The sequence below is a fragment of the Choloepus didactylus genome, chromosome 3, assembly GCF_015220235.1.
Source record: "Choloepus didactylus isolate mChoDid1 chromosome 3, mChoDid1.pri, whole genome shotgun sequence".
NCBI classification, from domain to species: Eukaryota; Metazoa; Chordata; class Mammalia; order Pilosa; family Megalonychidae; genus Choloepus; species Choloepus didactylus.
In genome coordinates this window covers 164,744,246-164,766,167 of record NC_051309.1, presented here as the reverse complement: position 1 = coordinate 164,766,167, position 21,922 = coordinate 164,744,246, and the positions used below count along the sequence as shown (strand labels likewise).

The window sequence follows — 21,922 nt, the reverse complement described above, 5'->3', positions numbered from 1 at the left end:
CAAAGTAAATATATACAGCTCACTATGAAGATTTCTCAAATCCAAAGAAGTTTCCTGTTTTGCAAATTACTGTAGTTAATACTTGAGCAGTTTCACTACTATTCACTACTACTTTCTTAATTGCGTAACTTTTTTGTAAGATATTTTTTCTACTTGGACAGTCTATTCTTTCAAGACTAGCATTTGCTCTGAAAACCGAAGATCATTATGTACCTATAAATAAGTTTCTTAAACCTTCACTTTTAAAAACATTGCACTCATTAACAGCAGATCCCCATTGCCTGAAACCTACATTTGCCATAAAGCATTACTTCTGTGGAATTCTTAAACAGAACTTAGGAAGAGACTGGTTACCCCTGAATGGAGCAGGGTTTTACCTTAATGAGGGGTATATTTTCTCTCTCTTACTTGTGCACAGACACATGCACAGACTCAAGTCTAGCTCTGCACACAAATGTAAATACTAATATTGGTTGGTGTATTCTCAAAGACCCTACAACAGAAAAAGTCCTGTATAATGTGCAATTACAAAGAATACTGGAAGCTCTAATTTCTGCTCGGGAGTCCAGAATTTAGGTTTACCACACTTCCTTTCCAAGAAATAAAAGTAAAAGCTAAAAGACATATTAAATAGTTCCTCTGTCAAAGCAAGGTTGGCTTCCTGACTGGATGGCTGCCAGATGCCCAAAGCAGACTGACAGAGAGGCTGTCCTCATGCGGAAGCAGGCATTCATTTATCTGCAAACCTCCAGAAGCAACTGGTAGATCACAGTACTCCTGTATTCTACTTCAATTCATCTACACTTGCCTCTAGAGTAACTGGCATAGACTCTGGCTATCTATGCTTATTTAATTAAAATTCTTCACTAAATTAACATGTGTGTGTGATCAATGTCTTTTGTACAGAGGGGAAAGAAAGAGAAAGTAAGGGCGGGAGAAAAAAAAAAGACTTCTAAATTAAGTTTCGCTTCAGATAAATTTTGCATTTGGCACTATTTTCCTCTAGAGTTGGTGTTTCAAGTAGAAAACGATGAGCAAGAGTAGACAAAGAAGCATCCTGTACTTTAGAATTAACTAGCTTCTAAAATCAAAGGAGTTGTGAAGAGGATATGGATGTAAAAAAGGGGGGCCTGGGTAGTTACATTTTTTGAAAAAGTAATTGAATATTAACATATTTATTATAATAATTCATTTCCTCTCTATGTCCTAGGGAATTACCAAAAATTGATGATTTGACCCAACATTGCTAAAGTTGAGTTGCATCTTTTCTCGGGATTAGGTTCTAACACCAGTGCTTAAGGCCGAAAATGCATACAGTCAAAATCTCTGCCAAACACCCCTTAGCAAGGCACTTGTTGGAAACCATATACTTTTTCTCATTAAGCTGGAGAAAGCCGAGTATCCAACAAAGCAGTGAGCATTTGGCATCAGGTTGTAAAAAAATTAAGGTGTGTTTTCAAATGCACAAATAACTTTTAGCACAGTGAGAAATTCACACTTTGAGAGGCAAGTGGGAATGGAGACCAGGCAAGAAAACAGCAGGTGTACACCTATAATTCCTCAAGAATAAACTTACCATTATTGGGACCTTTTTAACTATTATTCTCTTTCTTGGACTTTTTTTCTTTTGTCAAGAATATATAGATGCTTGACAAAATGGATGAAGTGTCTATGCAAAATTGGAGCTTTTTACAGAATAATTGTCCTGGAGGAGCTTCACAAAGGATCCTACACCAAAATCTGCACAAAGTTCCAAGTAAGGGAATCTAAATCCAGATAAATAGTCCAAGAGACAACTCAAACAAAATTAAAGAAAGATTTTTCTACAAAATAAACATGTCTCTGATTCTGAAATATTTTAAATTTATACCCGGGAATATAGCATACAAGCACTGTCAATAAGAAATTCAGTAATAAACATCATACTTTGTAGAAAGATTCCTCAAAAGTGAGGAAAAGGATAATGTTCGAACAGAAACCAAACAAATGTAGGTATCTGTCTGGGTTTTAGGTGGACCTGATCATACTAATACTTATCAAGTAAACTGGTAGGGGAATCAGAAGCAGTAACTTCTGCTATAGCCATATAAATTGTTAATTTCTAGATTCTTTGAGAAAGTTGAAGAAAATTTTGTGCATTAAATCTGACTATATTTAGTTCTGAGGGCTTCCAAAAATATTAAAATACACTTATAAAGAGTATTTACCTTAGCACCACAGAATCTCTCACATGTATATATATTGTTCATTGAGAGAATAAAATGATCCTCTCCAAAAAGGTGCCACAACCATTTTCTATTGTGTGTTCTGGAAATTTAAGTCCTAGAGTAAGAAAAGAGTAAAGGTCTGCTGTGGTGCTAGAGCTAAATATTTTATTTGATTATATCACAATAACATCTTCTTTAGTCTAGCATAATCAGTATGCTATATTTGTTGCCTGCACAAAACCATAATTACTCATTGATTTGATCAAAATTACTACTTGACTTGAGCAATTCAGTCTGCCAGCAGACTTCAGGCTAATTAGTCAAATCAACAGTCTATCAAAATGACTAATATGTTTCTGAATCATGGATTAGATTATCCACAAAAATAAGGCAATTCTTACATTCAGTTCCAAAACCTCAGTTCATTTTGTTTAGCTCCATGACTATGTTTTTCTTAATTTAATTTACTTTGTACACAGTTGAGATTTTTTTCTCCCCTGCAGGGAAAAAGAAAGTGATAATAAAAGCCAAAGTACAAAATTCAGTGAAGTCAGACACTCTTGTATCAAAACATAAGAGGAGGAGGAGGGGGAGGAGGAAGTGTTGTTTCTGTTATTATGTGAGGGGGGTATAGTAAAGAAGAAAGAAACAAAAATGGATTCTTACCAATCAAACCACCTCTCAGTGTCTCAAATTCCATTTAAGGCCACAATATTGTTGATTTGATGCCAAATGCCTCTAAAATGTTCTTACCCAAGGATAGTGTGTTTTTTGAAAGAACAAGGAAAGCAATACATTTAAAGGCTGGAGAAAATTTTCTTCCATTTACTTGGGCCAGTGAAACATCCATCATACAGAGACACAAACACTTTACAGAATAAAAGATCAGAGGAGCTACACTAGTGGAAGATCAAAGAGTCATTGCCTGTGGGGGAATCAAACAAGTAACTATCTGAACAGATCCCCCTGTGATTTCTCTCCTAAAACTAGCTGATGTGATTTGGTGGTGGGGGGTGGGGGGGGTCGTCACAAAACAGAACAAACATGCTATTCCCAAAAATGGTGATTAAAAAATCATCAACTCTAGTTTGAATTTTTCTCTGGAGAAAGAATCTTCTCAAAGCCATTTAACAGTAACAATATAATGAAAGTTTTAAAAAAGCAAAAATGTTCAAATTAGCTACACATACTAACCACAAAAAGGTCTATGAAATTAGCATATACTCAGCATAACAGCATAGCCAGTACAAATGATGATATATTCAGTAAGTGGTTGCAAAAGTTTCAAAAGGAACTGGATGCATTTAACAGTTGCCTTAAAATCTAATTCTATTTGCTTGAGTTAAAAAAGAGCACTTGTCCATTTCCGTCACATGTACAGTTCAAAAAACAAGTTCTCACTAAAAATTGATGGGGTTGGAAGTCATAGGGTAAATAAAGTCCAGTACAATTCAGCAAACATTTTCGTCATCCCAAAACCTTTGGTTGCCAAGATCAAAAACAGTATGCTGAACACCTACTAAGTGTCTTCCTTACGCTTGTACTATTTATATATATCTTCTCTAAACCTCTTAGATTAACTATGTCTCCCTATGGCATTTATCACTTTCTGCTTTGTGTTGAGCTTATGTGAGAACCAGACTCTGGTCTCCTTGAGGGTAGGGATCACATATTATGTTATTCATGGATTGATTCAATAAGCAATTATCCAACACCTACGTTGTACAAAGCAGGGCATTTGAGTAAGATCAGTCCTGGCCTCAGGAAATAAGCAGCTCACTGAGGAGAGATGTTTACCTGGGCAAATAATAGTAAGAGCCCTCAGTAAGAGGCTGCTATATATTGGGCACTTACTCTGTGTCAGGTACCACAATAATCTATTTAATTTTCACAGCCATCCAACAAGGTAGGGGCTATTATTCTCATTTTACAGATCAAGAAATTCAAACTTGGGAAGAACTTACTAGTCACTAGGGCTGGCAAGAAGCAGAGTTGGGGGGACTAGATGGAAAGGAGGAGTCGTCCATTTACAACCATGATCAGGAGAGCGGGTTAGGAATGGCTTTACCAAAGAGGAACTCCTTTAAATGATACCATGTTTGTATAGAAATATATTTGGAGTTGACACAAGAAGGCAATTCACCTAAACAAATGGAGAAATGTGTTTGATAAAAATATGTAATTCCCTACATTCTAGCCCTTAATGAAAGAGAGCCTTTGATCTGTTTGTTTTGCCCTAAGGTCACTAGAACACTGCTGTGGAACTTGCACATATTGCAAATCCAACTTTTAAGAGTAAGGTTTGGGAACTGTCAACTGGCAATTCCTACCACCAGAGTGTATCACTCAAACAGTCTAGAACACTGGAGTTGTAGCCACTGTAGATGCTATTGCATTTCCCTGCTTAAGCAAAGTCTAGTTATGCAAATGAAGTCCAAGTGTTTAGTAAATCCAATACACAAGAGAATAACAAACAATACTGATTACCATGTCATCAAAAAGAAGGGAAAAAACCCACACTAAATATTAACCTTTTAATATATCCCAATTCAAAACTTTAATTCTAAAGAGAGGGGATATATTAGCACCCACTGAAAGACATTGCCCAAAATGCTGATTCAAAACATTTTTGTGCTTTCCTTTTCATACGGCATGTACTGGGCAATGTTAGGAACAGCCCATAAATTATGTTGTACATAAATTGTAACATATACAATTTAAATTGTATAACTTATGTACAATTAAATTAGCAAATTAAAACACTATATGTGCTTTTCTGGAACTGTTTATGAAGTATAAAACTTGCAATTTTTAAAGTAAAAATTCAAGTCATTAATCACATCAATACCCACATTAAATCCCCATTGTGGGTCACATTCCACAATTTGGCTCCTGGTGTTATAAAATTTCTGTAGACCATGGTCATCTTCTCCAGGCAATATGGTCCCAGATTTTTTCTATGAATGATAATTATAATACAAAGCACATTGCTCTGTGAGCAATTCAAAGATCTATGATTTAGCTATATTTGGAATTTAATACTGGAATAAATCACACCATGAATCAGGTAAAACATACAAAAAAAAGTGATTCTATTTTTACAGGGTTATGTGCCAAACCTTTTTTTTTTATTATTATTCATTTTATTGAGATATATTCACATACCATGCAGTCATACAAAACAAAGCATACATTCAAATGTGCCAAACCTTCTTAACACATACACATAGACATACATACACACACAGAGGGGAAAAATGGATTTGTTAATGGATTACATCTTGTACAACTCTGCACCTACCTTAAAACCATATTCATCACACAGAGGTTATCTGATAACAATCTCTCCACTGGCCTCCACCCTTTTACTGAATTTCAAGAGTTAATAGCACTGTACTGGATGCTGTGACATCCCAGCTCACTCCCGGCTGCTAGGAGTGCTGCTAGGAGGGATGTAAGCCCTCTCCAGAAATTGCCCTCTGCTGAAGAAAGCTACTTTGCCTAAGATTCCACCCATATCCAATGCCTGGACTAGGGTTGGGGAAGAGAGGCAGATAAAAGGTCTAACTCCTTGGACCCAACTCAGGACAACTCTGAAGGGCCATCCCAGCTCCAGAGCTCCTTGTGGGATTGGCCCAGGCCTTTGTTGAGACTTCATCACAGGCCATCATCTAACTCTGCCCAATCCTACTTCCTTCTCTCCCCCATGGCTGCTATTCAGAGAGTACTTCCTAAACTCCTGCATGCAAATCTCCATCTCAGAGTCTGCATCTTGGCTTTTACTCCTTTACATTACCATCTTAAAAAGCATTTACACCTGTTAGGCTGGTAGGTGATTGGGCTAATTAAAAATAAAATAAATACCAACAACCAAGAGATCAAGAAAATAAATTAATCCAGTTATCAACTTTTTCTTTCTTAAATACTATTCAAAGAGTTTTCAAGTCTTCTGATTACAAAGGGTAGAGAAGTAGGAGGGTCAGAGAAGACAGACTTCTCCCCCTCTACTTTAACACATGCTCATCTCCTTTTCAAAAAGACTATTCCTAGGTTATGCGAAAAGTAGGATATGTGTCCTGTACTACATTTTTCTTTCAGGGAACTGTGATTCCAGGAAACTAGCTCACCTATAAAGTATTTATCTGATATTTCCAAAGCAGTTGGCATATGGAGCAGCACAGAGAATAATGAACCAGGGATCAAAACACCTGGGTCCCAATCTCGGTGCTGGCACTGGCCTGAGTGTGACCTCAGGCAGGTCATGATAACATCTTGTGGCATCTAGTGATGAGATTCCACTAGATCAGTAATTAAGGGCATTGACTTGTTAGTCAGAGAGACCCAGGTTCAAGTCCTGGACCCACACTTACATGTGACCTTGAACAGATCATTGAAACCTAGCTTACTGCCTCATCTATCAAATGGGGATGATCGTAACGGTGCCTACCTGACAGAGGAGATTAAATGTGACCCTGTCCGTAAGTGCTCAGCACAATGTCTCTCTCATTGCAATCACTAATAAATGTGAGGCTAATACTATTAGCTATTTTCCAAACAGTACCTGCTAGGCAGACCCAAGAGCCCTGGGGAGAGGCGGTGCTTCAGGCATCCAAAACATAATGAATTCTCTAAGGTGTCAATTTGTTTTTTTGTGGGTTTTTTTTCCAGATTTATATTCAGGATATACGCAGATTGTGTTTAAGGGGGAAAAAGTGTCTAAGAAAATTCAAAGAACACTGAAATAGATGATCTTGGAGCTTTAATCTTCGTTTCCTATGAGTCCCTGATCTGCTCTAAAGAGCAGATTTTCTCACAGAGCTGGCATTTACACATTAAATAGAGAAGTGTGACTTGACTGTTTTCAGGGATCTTCTTTCTAATATACCACCAGCACTGTATCCACAGGTTCTTCTGACACTTCTCACATATAAGGCTGCAGCTGGTGGCCTATAGTCCTTTATGACAACTCTTCAGGGGACAAGATACAGCCAAGCAATGGCACCACTGCACAAAAACATGTTACAACTATTTTCTCCTGGTTTCTGAGTAGAAATAATCCACTCTAATCAGAGCTGCCAGCCAACCTAGGGAAAGAATAACCGTGCAGTTTTCAAACTAATGGATCACTGGCAAGATAGAGGATGGCTAGAGCTGCTTAAAGCTGATGACATGAGGACCAAAGAAAATGTCTTTCTGATTACAACCTGAGTCCTTGAATTTTCCCCTGGTTCATGAGGCCTAACCACCAGGTGAAACAAACTTTAAGCTCTAAACTAAACAGCTTTTGCTTTTGAGATAAGGACTCTGTTATCACACCTGAAGATTTTCTTGGCCCTTCTTCTTTAACATGTCATATGTGTATGTCCAAATTAACTGTCAAACTAAGCACCAGCATCCCCACTTTCAAGTGGCATTTACAAATCTGATCATGGTAGGTATATTTTTCAGTCCTGTGCAACTAAGATGTCTTCTCACACCTCTTGCCTTGCCTTTGATAGCTTCACCATTAGAAGCCTTCCTGGAAGAACTTGGGTTCTTTGCCCCACTAGACTATAAATTCCCTGAAGGTAAGGTCTATATTTTGTTCATTGCTCTATCCCCAATGTCTTACATAACGAATGTCCTATATGTGTGAATTAATGAATGAGTAAACAAATGAAAATGAAAGAGAAAGAGGGCTATTGAGTCAAAAACCTAAACAGTCATTTTGGCCTGTCATTTCCATAGTTTTTAAACAAACTGCATTAAATTAAAAGATTGTAAGATAAACAGGACATAATTATCTTTTAAAAATTCCATTTCTAGGCTTCCCATCCAAAAGCACTTAAATAGTATGGAGGCATTCATCTTTCTCCAAAGGTGAGAGGCTTTTCAAAGAAAATTTCCTTTTTTATTTTTAATTTTTAGAGGAAAATTTTAATTAATCAAGATAATTCTGGTAGTCAATTGATAACATTCTTTCTTCTTTGTTAAAGATGTGAAGAGGGTTATAGACGGGTGACTCTGAAGCTAAGAAGTGTGAAGAAATAGTTTGCCTTGGTAATCTTAACCAATCTTACTGGCAATAAAAGAGAGATTTAACAGGTGTTCTCAGCCTTGAAGTTGCTAATCTTTTTATAGCTTAATCATCACAATATCAAAAAGAAGATTTGAACTGCAAAGTCATTGCATTTACTTTTCACTCCACATTACAGATACACAACAATATTAATCCATGCTACCCACACCTTCCTGGGAAACCAAGTGCTGTTTAGGGAAATGCAAAAATATTGAGGGTAGTGAGGACTTCCACACTTCTGAACCTGTAGAGCAAGGCTGCATTGTAACGATGGCTCAGAGACCTGGCACCAGAGGCAAGAATAAGTCAGGCTGAACCATCTTCCATGGATTCACTCTGACACCATACCTTCTCTCAACACAATGGTAGGAAAGGCAAAAGGTCACACAGCCAGACATTGCAACTATTATCTAAATCCATAACCCCCAAGAAAATCTATTTCCAGGCACCAAGCACAGAACAACCTCACAGAGTCTAAGGGTTCTGTCTTTGAAAGACAGGCCATATTTCAGGTCCCCATCTTCATACTCTTTCATTTGATCTAAGTTAAACATCCTCACCTGGGAGGCTCTAAGTAGGGAAAGGAGGAATTTAATGGTGACAAAGCTGAACTGTCTAATTAAATTAGGATCCCTTTACCTTAGCCCCAAAGAACTGAAAACATTGATTATTTTGTTCTATGGTCAAATTTGACCAGCTACTCCCTCATTGTAAGGGAAGCAGTATTGGAAAATGTGGATGAATTAAGGTAAATGAGAGTGTGAAAATGAAATATCAATAAGTTTGAAAACCAAAAATCTGATCCTTGTTCTGCTCCTATCTAGCTATATGAATTTGGACAAGTTACTTAACCTGCGTCTCACTTGATCTTTAAACTGTGGGGCTATCTTAAATGATTCATATAGTCTCCTTCAGTTTCTAAATCCTAGAATTCTACAAAGTCCATTATACCATGATGAAAATCAACCAAATAAGTACTCAAAGAGCACCATGTGCTAATTATTACTATGGAAGTGCTTTGGGTTTGATACAATTCAAGCCAAGACCCTTGCCCTAGATCATCTATCCCATTACCAAAGACTTATCAGGATGTTAGTAGTCAATGATGACAAAAGTACAGTGAAGCCCCTGGAGTTTCTCACTACAGTGAAAGTGACATATTGGCACAGTCTTTAGAAAGGCAATTTTTCATACACACCAGAAGTCTTTTTAATGCCATAACCTTTGACCTATTAAATTAGAGAAGTGTTTATAGTCATTAACAAATCAAAAGTAAACAATATGTTCACTATACATTAATAAATAATTTAATTATTTGCATTCATTATAGTGGTAATTCAGAATATTTAATGACACAGCCAAGTGCTCACATTATAATGTTAAGCAAGAAAAGCAGAGTACACAAGTATATATATATGGCATGATCATAATTGTGTATAACGTGTATATATGGCCTATATCATTATGTGTATATGTATAATATTTATAAGACTAGGAGGACAGACAATACCATGTGAATATCTGTTATCTCAAGACGTATTTTAATTTCTTTTTTAGTATTTCCATATTGGAAATTCTTTTATAGCATGTAATAACTTTTTTATCAAAGGTTTTTTAATATATGCAGGGCTGAAGGATATAAAACAATAAGAGTTTTAGCAATTACTAACTTATTCTGCCCATTAAGTGCATCAGGAGTTCAGACAAAGACTTCATTACGGATTGGAGTGGCAAAGGAAAGTGTTCTGGAAGGGGTTCACTTGCCATGATCTTTACCACACAAGCTGAATATAGATTTATAGCTTAATGCTTAAGAGCATAGCTTCTAGAAATGGAATTTCCAGGTTCAAATCCTAGCTCTGCTAGGAGTTGCGTGAGTTTAAGAAAGTCATCCCAATTCTCTGCACCTCAGTTTTCTCATCTGTAAAACAGAACTGGTGTTCAAGTCTTTCCTTTTAGAGATCTTGTGAGGATTATGTAAGAAAACATAGGTAAGGATTTTAAGACTGCCTGACACATAGTAAGCAATATTTAAGCACTAACAAAACTATCAGAAGGACATTTTAGACAACATAAGCATAATAAAAATAGTTCAACCTTTTGCAGAATTCTTACTATGTGTCAGGTACATATACAACTCACATTTCACAACTCTTGAAGTAAGGACTATCCTTATGACCAATTTATAGATGAGAAATCTACAGCACAGAGAGGGATTACTGCCCACAGTAAGTAGCTGAACCAGCATTTGATCCCAAGCAAATCTGACTCTAGCACCCATGCTCTTAACCACAGAGCCACTTTGTAAGGAGCACCAAACAAGATAACACTGGGGCAGTAGCTTATTTTTGAGAAATATAGAAACTACCACTGGCAAAGCATTTGGTCCTAGATAATGAAAGCCGGGCTAGAGTTCATTAGGTAATCAGGAGCTGATAAAGATTTCTGAGCAATGTAGTTGCAGGATAAAGGAGGAATGTAAGGAAATTAGTCTGGCAGATAAACATGGGATAAAAGTTGGCATGAGACAAAAGGAGGCTGTCACCAAAGAGAGAGAGAGAGAAATATATAGACAAAGCTGGTGATGTCATGATGAGAGGACAGGACCAGGTGACAGCAGAGCTAACAGAGTAGGGCAAATCAAAAAAACACTTTGTAGAACAAAATAAGAGAACTAAGAAACACTGAACACCAGGGGGGAAAAGACAGAAACAAGTCACATCTCACAACTTGCTGAGGGCCAGACCAGAAATGTTTCCTTGAACTTGTAAATTTCTGTAAATTTCATTAAATGTGGTTTTGTGCAATTACTCATTTATTAAAGACCTAACCAACAGCAGATTTGCAAAAAACAAAACACCACACAACACTGTACTTTGTTCAGTGGCTAGAAGGGTATAGTGCCATAAGTGATTAGGAAGGAATCATAGAGCATAAACATCTATTATGTAAAAGGAAGTTGCTATACAATGAGTAAACTCAGAATTGAATCTTAGAACATAGCCTAACGAGGACATAATTATTGTAATAGTCTCTAGATTGTAAGCTCTTACAGCAGTTAACTCTATCCCTGAATTGTAATGCCTATCTCTAAACTTTGAGATGCTGATCCCTTAGCGTATAACCTGATTGGTCTCTGGAACAATGTGTATCTCTGAGACACCTGAAACTCAGAGCTAGAGCTCGGCAGATATGAATGTCAGTATTAGTGCATACAGCAACTGTTAAAAAAAAAAAAAATAAGCTGAAAAAGAGCCCAGATTTCAATTAGTGATATGAAAGAAGCAGGTCTGGTTAAGACCAGGGCAAACCGGGCCAAAGGGTAAAGGTCTAAACTGACTGTGTTTTAAAACTTCAACTTCCATATGAGACCAAGGGAAGAGATGTCTATTTGGTACAGGATCTAAATTTTCTAAACACTACAACTCTACAGTCGGTTTGTTCAAACACTACAATTGCATGGAACTTTGAATAGGAAGTGAGATACGGTAGGTTAGTATAGGCTGGAGTGAAATAGTGAAACATCCCAGAGTAATTTGGGCAGATAATAAAAAATATATTTACAGCCTCCCCCTCCCCAGCCCAGAGGATCTGGGGGAAGGTGCGGATGTGTTGGACTTCCTCACCTGGACTGGAGTTGATGTTGTCACAAACATTGGGACTGGCGGTTTGATGTGCTGAGCCCTCGATCATGGGACTTGCCCTTATGAAGCGCGTTACTGCAAAGGAGAGGCTAAACTTGCATATAATTGTGCCTAAGAGTCTCCCCGAGTACCTCTTTGTTGCTCAGATGTGGCCCTCTCTCTCTCTAACTGAGCCACCTCGACAGGTGAACTCGCTGCCCTCCCCTCTACGTGGGACCCGACTCCCAGGGGTGTAAATCTCCCTGGCAATGCAGGATATGACTCCCGGGGATGAATCTGGACCCGGCATTGTGGGACTGAGAGTAGCTTCTTGACCAAAAGGGGGATGCAAAATGAGACGAAATAGTTTCAGCAGCTGAGAGATTTCAACTGGAGTCGAGAGGTCACTCTGGTGGACATTCTTATGCACTATATAGATAACCCCTCTTAGGTTTTAATGTATTGGAATAGCTAGAAGTAAATACCTGAAACTACCAAATCCCAACCCAGCAGTCTGGACTCCTGAAGACAATTATATAATAATGTAGATTGCAAGGGGTGACAGTGTGATTGTGAAGACCTTGTGGATCACACCCCCTTTATCTAGTGTATGGAGGAGTAGAAAAATGGGGATAAAAACTAAAGGACAAATGGGGTGGGATGGGGGGATGGTTTGGGTGTTCTTTTTTCACTTTTACTTTTTATTCTTGTTCTGGTTCTTTCTGATGTAAGGAAAATGTTCAGAGATAGACTGTGGTGATGAATGCATAACTATGTCATCATACTGTGGACGGTTGATTGTATACCATGGATGATTGTATGGTGTGTGAATTATTTCAATAAAACTGAATTTAAAAAAAAAAAAAAAGGAAGTTGCTATTATAAAATCAAGATAAAGAACACACTAACAGCTAATACTGACAAAGAGCCCAGGTCTGATAATAACTCCCAGCACAAAAAGAAGCCGATTTACCCCTTGTTTTAAAGAGATGGCCAAAGTTTGCCAGCAAAAATATGTGATTGATCTAATTAGCCTACTGAACTGAGGAAAAGAGCATGCCAAAATTTTGTGTACTCATAGACTACTCCTTCCAAGACAAGGCAGTGTCACATAAAAGCCTATCCTTCAACTTAAACATTCATACTCATTAAAAGGAAAAAACCCAGCAGTACCCAGCATGCAGGAGCTTAATGAGTATTATTGGATGGTGATGACACAGACATGAGTCTCAAAAGAATGAGCTTTCATGGTGGGAAAGAGGAAGAAATATAAAGGACTGCAAAAAAAAAAGTATGTGCTGTGGTTAAAGTCTTACAATCAGCTCAGGCCTGGCAATTTTGCTACATTATGCCTGCATTAACAGTCCCACTCTCAACTTAATAGTTTACTAATCTAACCGATAACCTCTCTCTTGAGTAAGGGTCATTAGCAAATGCAAGTGATGTCTCTTGGAACTGGCAAAGTCATTCATTCAGGAACTATTCCTGGGCTATACCATGTACAGGTAATAAATGATTATCTATGCTTTTGTTTTAATGCAGGTGAGGGTCTAAAAACCAGTTTGGTCTGCTAAATTAAAAAAACAGTAGGAGAGATGAACAGCCTAGAGAAAAGAGAAGTGACAATGCAAGCTTCATTTAGTAGTCTGCTGATCACAAAAGGCAGCTGACTCATACATAGGTTACCTTTAGGGGGTACATATTTATTCAAAAAGCAAATTTTCTTCATTAGGTTGGATAATATTCAACTGTCTTTCTCCCACGGACTCTGGTCAAAGTCAATATATCAAAAAAATTATATAGTTGCTCATCCAAATTGGCTTGCCTATTCTACCTTCAACAGCACTGTCTGATGGGAAACTTGGTCCAGGAGCAGTAGAAGTTTATGCTCCTGGAGCCCTGGGTAGGTTGGGTGTGTCCTGAGCAGCTAGGCAGCCTGCCTGACTCAGGTAAAGGGGACATGCCCAGAGAGGGTAGTGGGAGTAGAACAGTCAGTCACATAAGCAGACTGTTAATATTTTTATTTTCCAAACTCATTTTCATCAGTAAGATTTTACCTAAGACTATATATCAGGATCCTATGTGAAGTTAGGACAGTTTATCATACCCAATTTTACTGCTGTAAAGTATTTTGAACACCCTTGAACTTGAAAAATGAATCACCTTGCATCACCTTATATTGCATAATAAACATTTACATGAAAAATTTTTCACAGGAAAACAAAATGTTGATTGTACAAAATGTATAACTACTGATACTTAAGTATTTGAAAAACTAAAAACTAGATAAGAGTTATGGTATAAAATAAAGGAGCCAAACAAAATTTCACTAAGAATTTTTTAACCATATTTATAGATACTTTGCTTTTAGAGCCTTGTTTTCTTGAAAAAGAGAGCCCCACTCACCCAGCCCTGTTGGTTCTAGACTAGTCTTAGTCAACTGCTCGATTTTGTTAGCGTACAGCTTTGCGGGATGGAACAACTGCAGAAATCCTTGTATCTGCTGCAATTAAGGTGATGGGGTAGATTGATAGAAAATGTTGATTAAAGCACAGAATTTTAAAAATGACACATATACATATCTTAAACATCTTATTTTATCACAAAACATAAAAAACAAATTTATTTGCCAATATTTTCACAGAGGCCAAGACTATTTCTTCAAGTATAGGTCTGACAAATTCAGAACTATCTTTCTTGTATAAACCATACTAATAATGTATAATCCATAATTTTCAGTTTTGGCTACTTGAAATTAAGAAAAACGTCAATGTGAATAAATATAAGTATAGAATACTTCCATATTTTTTAACATTTTTCCAATCTTCTAGAGTTGTCTCTTCTGCATCCAATTTGACAACAATGTCTTATAGCAACTTGCCTTTATTTACTCTTTCCAAAGCATTCAACTTAATCTTTACAGAAACGAACAACTTTCTTTTCACACACATATTTCATCAGTTTATATGTTTAATGAAATTATATAATTACTGTAACAAGTAAAACTGGGTTAAGTAAAATTGAAAACACAGCTGATCCTTATAACATGCATACAACTCAATGGTGGGAAAAGTTTGGGATTTCATGAGCACACTAGATATAGCCAACCAACCAGAGCACTCAGGAAGGAGTGAGCCCTACTCTCGATTCTCCAGAGAGAAGGGAAAGCACTAGTAACCCAGGGAATCACTTGGGTTGGTTAAGAGAACTTCCACTTTATGACAAAAAGAAGCCAGTTGTGTTCTCAAGCGCTAGCCCCTAACTTTAAAGGTTATCTCCAGGTAAAGTTAGTCTTATTAGAGGAAATGTCAGCTATCCCTCTCAGAGAGAGAACTTCTGTGTCTTTCTGCCACATCCCTTTTGGAAAAAATGTCACAGTCATTCTTTCTGAGAAAGGAAGCATGCACCGCTATCTATGTAGCCTAAGGTTACCTCCAGAGTTTAATTTGCATTATTTATACCAGACAGTAATTCCTTATAGACAAGCTGGTAGAAAACCTTCTGGTCTTGAGCTTATAAAACTGACACTGACACAGAGATATGCAAGTAGACACACACCCCTCCACACCTCTGCAAGACCATTATAAATGGACAACCAAAATACTGACTCCAGCCCACAGACCCATTTCTTATTACTGTAATTTTCATTTAGAGACCTTTAGGTATGGCAGTCATGCAACAGTTTGCCATTGGCCCACCACTCCTTACGGGCTCACATGTATCTGAACCCAGTGGGCATGATGCTGAACTAGCTGGTTACACAGTTCCACAATAAACTGAATCTTTATAGAAACTTTAGTCTCTGTCAACACCAGGAGTGTTCTTCAAGGCATTCACCTTGTCAGAAGCACCCAACCACACAACTAAAGAAAGGCCAGAGAGCCACCAACCAAGGAGACATAGAAATAAATGACAGAGCCTAAGATAACTGTTCACAACTTTAGGATGCATGGAAGCCATGTGGGAATTTTGCTGAAAATTCAGATTCCTGGAGCCCTACTCCTGGTCTGAGAATGGAGAAGCAGGTATCTGCATTTTAACAAGCACCCAAGGTGATCCTAATTCAAGGAGTTTAATAATAATAACAACAACAGCAACCATGAGGACTTGCCAAGCCATGCTCTGAGAGCTTTATATGTAATGACTTAATTATTGGAACTACCCTTTCAGTTAGGTACTATTATTATTCCCATTTTATAGATGGGAATACTGAGTGTACCATTTGTATATATTACGTCCCCCAGAAAAAGCCATTATCTTTGATGTAATCTTGTGTGGGCAGACCTATCAGTGTTAATTAGATTGTAATTCTTTGAGTATTTCCATGGAGGTGTGCCCCATCCAACTGTGGGTGATGACTCTGATTGGATAATTTCCATGGAGGTGTTGGCCCACCCATTGGGTGGGTCTGAATTAAATTACTGGAGCACTATATCAGATTAGACAGAAGGAGCGAGCTTGCCACACCCCAGAGGGACACTTTGAAGAATGCACTGGAACTGAGGAGATTCAGCTTACAGAGACATTTTGGAGACAGCTTTTGAAAGCAGACTCTTGATCTGGAGAAGCTAAGAGAGTACAAACACCCCAAGAGCAACTAAGAGTGACATTTTTGAGGAACTGCAGCCTAGAGAGGAACATCCTGGGAGAAAAACATTTTGAAACCAGAACTTTGGAGCAGATGCCAGCCACGTGCCTTCCCAGCTAACAGAGGTTTTCCAGACACTATTGGCCATCCTCCAGTGAAGGTACCCAATTGCTGATGTATTACCTTGGACACTTTATGGCCTTAAGACTATAATTGTGTGACCAAATAAACCCCCTTTTATAAAAGCCAATCCATCTCTGGTGTTTTGCATTCCGGCAGCATTAGCAAACTAGAACACTGAGGCACAAAGATTACAAAACACACTTGTGCTTATACAACTAGTAAGGGAAAGAGCTAGGACAAAACCCCAGCCACATGGCTCCAGTGTTCACATTCAATCACCTTGCTATGCTACACTACAATCTTCACATAAGGGAGCCTGAAAAACATAAAATACAAACTCCTCAAGGTTTAGTGTTTCTGACAATAAAAAAAGCCCTATCCTTCCTTTAGGAGAGTACTGTAGCCCCAAGAATAACCTTTGCCATACTCATCACCACCCTTCATGGGAAAGATGATGAGTTCCTTTTGCATGTTACAATTAGAGAAACTGTAGAAGAACTAGCAAAAGAGGCTGTGAGTAGCATGGATGAACAGGCTCAAATGTCCCCATTCTAAAGAAAGATTGTTTTAGAAATGAAAGGGAAATAAAAGGGAGCCCTCAGATTCTCCCAACTAAAAATAAGAGAGAGGGAAAGACCATAGTCTAGTTGTTAATAAAGTTAAGGATATTCCAACCCAAATCCTATACAGTTACCTCAAGTTACAAAACTATGATCAAGATTGGAGGGTCCCTGAGGAATGAGTCAAATGTCCATGCTGGTGAAGTCTCACAGACTTCACCCCTAAAGCATAATCCATAGAAGAAAAAATTGATAAACTAAACCTCCTCAAAATTAAAGACTTTTGCTCTGTGAAATCCCATGTGAAGAAGATGAAAAAAACTACAGACAGGCAGAAAATAATTGCAAACCACATATCCAACAAAGAATTTGTATCTAGAATATAGAAAGAACTCTCAAAACTCAACAGTGAGAAAACGAACAATCCAATTAGAAAACAGGCAAAATACATGAACAGACATTTCACCAAAGAAGAAACACAGATGACAAGACAAGCACATGAAAAGATGCTCAATATCATTAGCGATTAGAGAAAGGCAAATTAAAAACACAGTTAGATACCACTGCACAACTATCAGAACAGCTAAAATAAAAAATACTGACAACACTAAATGTTGGTGAGGCTGCAGAGAAACTGAATCACTCATATATTGCTGGTGGGAACGCAAAGTGGTACAACAACTTTGGAAAACATTTTGGTAGTCTCTTTAAAAACCAAACATATAAACACCATATAACCCAGCAACTACACTACTGGGCGTTTATCCCAGAGTAATGAAAACTGTGTTCACATAAAACCTGTATACATATGCTCATAGCAGCTTGATTTTTAATAATCAAAAACTGGAATAAGCCTAGATGTCCTTCAACAGGTGAATGGTTAAACAAACTTGGTATATCCATATCATGGAATACTATTCAGCAATAAAAAGGAATGAATTCTTGTACCAGCAACAACTTGGGTGAATTCCCAGGGAGTTATGTTAAGCATAAAAATCCAATTCAAGAAGATTACATACTGTTTGATTCCATTTACCTAACATTTTTAAATGACAAAACTTTAAAAATGGAGGAAAGCTTAGGGGTTGCCAGGGGTTACATGCGGGAGGATGGGGGCAAGGGTTTGAGAAGGAAGAGGGTTTGATCATAAAAGGGAAACAGGATGAATCTTTGTGGTGCTGAAACTGTTCAGTATCTTGACTGTGTGAATACACAAAACTACACAATAGCTAAAGTTGTATAGAACTTAACTCCCACACAAACAAGTCCAAGTAAAACTGGGGAAGACCTGTGGGTTCTATCAATGTCAATATGCTGGTTGTAATATTATACTATAGTTTTGCAAAATGTTACCATTGGTGGAAACTGGGCAAAGTGTACAGGGATTTTTTCTATTGTTTCCTACAATAGCATGTGAATCTACAATTATTTCTATAAAAATTTCAATTAAAAAAATAAAAGTCCATGTTTTCAAGTGTGTAGGTGAAATGAAGCACTACATTCTCTGCTGGGAATATGAAATGGCACACCTCTTCTGGAGGACATTTGGCAATCGAAAGTAAGAAACACACATATCCTTTGATCCAACAATTCTACATTTACAGTAATGAATAACATGTCAAATATTTACATATGATAAGTTTACAAAAACTTTTATTTCAGCACTGACTATTATTAGTAAAAGACTATAAACAACTAAATGTGGTACATCTACACTATGAGATTCTATGTAGTCATCATAATAATCTTTAGGAGTAAAACAGCTGACCTAGATAGATGTTCAAGATATATTGGGTTGTTCCACAAATATATATGCAATTCCTGGTACCTGCCAGGCATTGTTCTCATACTGGGATGAGACAATTAAGGCAGGGTCTCTGGGCTCACTAAACTTATAGTATGGTGGACTGTCCACTACTGGAAAGTGGAGAAAATAGGTGAGAAAGTAATATACATGTATCTAATTGTGTGATTACAAACACACACACACACACATGCACAAATATATATATGTATATACACAGTGTGAATTCTGGAAGGATATAATCCAAAAAAGTTGCAGTTATTTCTGAGAAATGGGATTGTACGTGTTTAATTTTATCTCCTTGGCTTATCTGTATATTCTAAATTTCTACAATTAACAAGTTTTATTGGTGTTAATTTTTTTTAATTATGGGGGAAAAAGGCTGGTCCCCAGAGAACACATTTTAATTTCCTTTTTAGTTTGTTTTATTTTTCACCTGGGTAGAGTAAGAGTGAAATTTTTGTAAATTCTGATCCAAAGGACCCTAAGACCTCTTCAATTAGAAAGCAAATTAACCAAACTGGACTTCTTCAAAATAAAATTGTACACATTCATAACAATTACATTTTCTCACAAATTAAGGTTTGTAAGCAATTTCTGGCCCTTAGAATCAGCTAGGGTTTCTGTTTCAGGAGGCTTTTACTGTTTATTTTCCCAAGTTTTCCTTATCACAAAAATAACACAGACTCATTAAAGAAAAATTTTTAAATGCAGATATGTAACAAAAATACCTGTACTATCACTCAATCGGACAAAAATACTATTTTAAGCCTAAAATATAATCTGTGTGTGTATTTGCTAGTTGTGGTGATTCCAAGATAGGCTCACACAGCATATACTGCTTCTTAAATTTTTTTTATTTTTTTTGCTTAACAATACATACTTTTTAATGACATATTTAAATTAAACAATGTTTAGATAATCAATCTGCTAATGGTTAGATATTCAGTTTGTTTCCAGGTTTTCAGTGTCATAAATAGTGTGTAATGAACATTCTTATAATTAAATATTTGAGCATATCCTTGATTTTGTCCTTCAATTAAAACCCCAGAAGTGGAAATGCTGGCTCAATGGGACGGCATATCTGAAGGCTTTTGATGTAAATGGGCTCCCAAAAAGCTATACAGATTATCCTCCCAACAATGAAGGGGAGGTGAATGAAAGTGAGCCATTATCTACACATTCACTAACGCTGCTAACCAACACTGAGGATTAATTTACTCTTGGATTCTCTGGAATTTTACTTTTGGAAAAAAAAAAATTCTAATAGCAAATAGAGGAATTATTTGGTTGTCAGTTAAATTACAAAATGCAATTTGTCGATTTCACCTTAATTACAGAATTTTGTAGGTCCACTAAGGCAAACAAAAAATCATTGTTGTTGGACTCTATATTCAATTCAGTTGATCTTTAGTTAAGTAATCATTGTGGATTCATATTTGACATATCCAAATCTTTTGCCTACAGAGATCAGTCTTCCCACTAAGAATCCTAGGCTAAGGGTAGAGGTGGTCTTTTCATAGTATTTATCTCATAGGGGTGATGTGGGAATAAATTAGATTATGCAGGCTGTTCTAGTTTGCTAATGCTGCTGGAATGCAAAACACCAGAAATGGACTGGCTTTTATAAAAGGGGGTTTATTTGGTTGCATGGTTACAGTCTTAAGGCCATAAAGTGTCCAGTGTAATACATCAACAATCAGGTACCATCACTGAAGGATGGCCAATGGCATCCGGAAAACCTCCGTTAGCTGGGAAGACACGTGGCTGGCGTCTGCTCCAGAGTCCTGGTTTCAAAATGGCTTTCTCCCAGGGCATTCCTGTCTAGGCTTCAGCTTCCCTCTAAAATGTCACTCTCAGTTGCTCTTGGGGCATTTGTCCTCTCTTAGCTTCTCCAGAGCAAAACTCTGCTTTCAAAGGCCATCTTCAAAATGCATCTCTTAGCTGCAGCTACTCTCTCAGCTCCTGTGCGTTCTTCAAAGTGTCTCTCTTGACTGTAGCAAGTTATCTCCTTCTGTTTGAACTTACATAGTGTTCCAGTAAACTAATCAAGGCCCACACTGAATGGGCGGGGCCACGCCTCCATGGAAAATATCCAATCAGAGTTATCACCTACAGCTGGGTTGGTCACATCTCCATGGAAACACTCAATCAAAGAATTACAATCTAATCAACACTAAAGCATCTGCCCACACAAGACTGCATCAAAATAATGGCATTTTGGGGGATATAATATATCCAAACCAGCACAGGGGCATACAAAGTATTGTAGCCCAGTGCCCAGCACATGTTAAATGGTCCAAAAATGTTGTTTACTATTAGTGTTCTATTAGAAGTAACACGACATGTAAGAACTTAAATATAAGCTATATTTCTTTTTCTTTTTCTTTTTTTTTAACAGAAAGAGGAAATGGGGTTTGCAAAGATGGGCCTAGAACTCAGGTCTCCGTGATGCCAGGATGCCAGTCTGACACTCTTTCTCTAACACTATTTTGTCTTTTGGCAAGTTTTCTAAGTACAGACAGGAGTCTAGAGACATCTTAATTCTCATAATTATACGTAATCAGAGCAATCTGCAATCTGAGATTTAAGTCTACATGCTCAAAATATACTTGGTTTACAGATATTTGTCTGGTTAAGTAATTCTCTAAAAGCAGATATTTTAAGTTGCAGGCTAAAAGCAAATGGGTTTATATCCACCTCAGAAGATGATGAATGATTGATTATAAACCTCTACTCTGATAGTGGGTTTCTGATTGCATTAGAGAAAGGGCATGAAGACTAATTTAAAACATTCATACATTCATCACTGTTGATTATGCATAATCCACTGCTGGAAATACAAGTGCAGCACCTTCTCAATTACAAAGAATTTCCACTCAGAACTCCCAGAGGCCACCTGTCTTGATTTCAGGGTACATGGGCTTTCTCTAATAACCTAAATCACTATCACAATGGC

General features: G+C 37.4%; 1 protein-coding gene across 3 annotated transcripts in view; it reads right to left on the bottom strand.

Moving 5' to 3' along the window:
* Positions 1 to 21,922, bottom strand: part of FAM160A1 (family with sequence similarity 160 member A1) — a 291,232-nt gene that overhangs the window by 133,411 nt on the left and 135,899 nt on the right. The window contains exon 3 of one of the 3 annotated variants that reach the window (XM_037830813.1): positions 14,295 to 14,391. The exons of the other annotated variants lie outside the window; for them this stretch is intronic. The gene's annotated coding sequence lies outside the window, so the exon portion shown is untranslated. The remainder of the gene's footprint in view (positions 1 to 14,294; positions 14,392 to 21,922) is intronic. 3 annotated transcript variants of the gene reach the window in all.